General features: G+C 39.4%; 1 pseudogene; it reads right to left on the bottom strand.

The window, feature by feature from the left end:
• Positions 1 to 296: 296 nt before the first annotated feature.
• Positions 297 to 557, bottom strand: LOC132434347 (ATP synthase subunit f, mitochondrial pseudogene; annotated as a pseudogene).
• Positions 558 to 2,305: the final 1,748 nt, after the last annotated feature.

The following is a 2,305-nucleotide window of genomic DNA, read 5'->3' as shown; positions in this document are numbered from 1 at the left end:
CATAGATACAGAGAACAGATTGATGGTCGCCAGAGGCAGTGGGTGAAATGGGTGAAGGTGGTCAAAAGCTACAAATTTCCAATTATAAAATAAATAAGTCACGGGTGTGTAATGTACAGCATGGTGAGTATAGTTAATAATACTGTATCACATACTTGAAAGTTGCTAAGAGAGACCTTTTTTTTTTTTTTTTTTAACCAGTCATCTTTTCTTGGGTGTTAATTCTGCATCAGGATATGAAAGGATTCAGGGGTGCCAGGCAAAAGTCATAGTCAGGAATGCAGAGTGTGCCCTCTTCAGAGGTACTCACTTGGCTGCTCATGTTTAAGTTCCTTGTAAGAACTGCAGTAGCTGAAAAGCACATAAGCTGCCAGCAACATAGAAAGCCCTACAATGCTCCCTTTCTTCATGTTGAAATACTTGTAATACCAGTAATAACCTCTTTGAAACGCTCCAGCAGTTCCTTTAAGGATGAAATCCCGCATTAGTATCCAGCTTGCCAGCTCCCTTAGTTTGACATTCAGGAGCTTCTTCTTCAGTGGTACAACTGATTCCATCTTGGAGTCCTGGCTGTCTGCCCCAATATCAACTTTTCCATGTTGAACAAAGTCTGAGGCATCATCTTCATAGGGTTTCTCACCACTATGAATTCTCTGATGCAGAAGAAGAGATGAATGTTTTCCAGGTATAAACGTTTTGCTATCACTGATTATTTTATAACTTGAATCCAAATCTGTACTCCAGTTTCTTGTTTCTTCCCTCACAACCATCCAGGGTTCTTTTCCTTGCTCCAATAACACAATTATGTCTGGCTTAGAAATGGAATGGCCCAGTGAGACCAAGTTACTATAGTTCTCCATCATCACACTGCAGTACAACTTCTTCTGAACAAGGTCGAGAAATTCCCACTCATGCTGAAAGAACGCTATGGCCACATACTTGAATGTTATTGGTCCATGGGCCATGATTTTAGACCTGCAAGAGCTGATCAGTCCTCAGGGTTCCTTTACCAGAAAAACACAGAGTCCAGAAAACCCAGACCATCCCTTGCCAGCTTGGGGCTACCTCTGCACAGTCATTTCGCAGCAACCTATGCTAGTTTCTCGCTTGGATGGATGCCACTTACAGGCAGTTCCCAACAAGGAACATAGAAAAAGGCCCGAGGTGGAAGTCACCTCGTCAATTGTCTCAATCATTTTCTTTTTTTAGTATTTATTTATTTATTTGGCTGTGCCAGGTCTTAGTTTTGGCATGCAGGATCTTTAGTTGTGGCATACGGGATCTTTTTAGTTGTGGCATGTGGGATCTTTAGTTGTGGCATGCGGGATCTAGTTCCCTGACCAGGGATCAAACCCAGGTCCCCTGCCTTGGGAGCGCGGAGTCTTAGCTGCTGGACCACCAGAGAAGTCCCTGTCTCAATCTTTTTAATGTTTGTAAATCTTTAGAAATAAAAATTCTCATTTCAAGTTGCATTTAGCTAACACTAGTCAGGTTGAACAAACATCTTTTCAAATGATTCTTGGTCATGCTATTGCCTCAATTAATTGAGAATTCACATCTTTTGTCCATTTTTTATTTTGGGTTGATTTGCAGAAGTACATATATTCTGACTACAAACTATTTGTTTGTTTAATATATATGTTGGAAATCAGTTTCTCCTAGTCTCTTGCCTATCTTTTAACTTTGGTCATACAGAAGTTTCAAATTTTGTTATAGTCAAATTTATCACTGGTTTCCTTTATTTCTTCATTGTTTTTGGTCTTCTTATAGAAGGCTTCCCCTACCTCTAGATATCATTTTCAATGGCTGCATAATATTTCATTGTATGGATATACCATAACTTGTGAAATTCTCTCTCACTACTGAAAATTTAAGTTGTCCCATCCATTCACTAATATAAATAATGCTATGAAAAACAACAAAGTGTTCAAGTTGATATTTTTAAGTATATATCTTAGTTCCTAGCAAAATGAGCATAATAAATGTTTCTTGAATGAGGGAGGGGAAAATGCAGGACATTTTTTCCACACTCACTCAAGGCATGTTAAAAAAAATGCAGCCCAATGTACACCAAATTACTGGAGAATTAGCTCTACAATTCTACTTCTCCTTTAGCCCATCTAATCAAGAGTTGACTCTGCCTCTAAAATCTAGGCATGGAAGTAAAGCTTCATCTTCCCTCTAAGGTTGCCTTCCCAAAGGGTGTGACAGCTATCTGAGACAGGCCTTTAACCACATACCTGAGTCATCCTTATTATTGTGACTTCAGTTTTAGGGTGCCCTTTGCTTGGTGAGTCTTCAATGT

This window comes from Delphinus delphis, chromosome 11, assembly GCF_949987515.2.
Source record: "Delphinus delphis chromosome 11, mDelDel1.2, whole genome shotgun sequence".
Lineage (NCBI taxonomy): Eukaryota > Metazoa > Chordata > Mammalia > Artiodactyla > Delphinidae > Delphinus > Delphinus delphis.
Note: the sequence above shows the minus strand (reverse complement) of the source record. Positions and strands in the feature narration are given on the sequence as shown.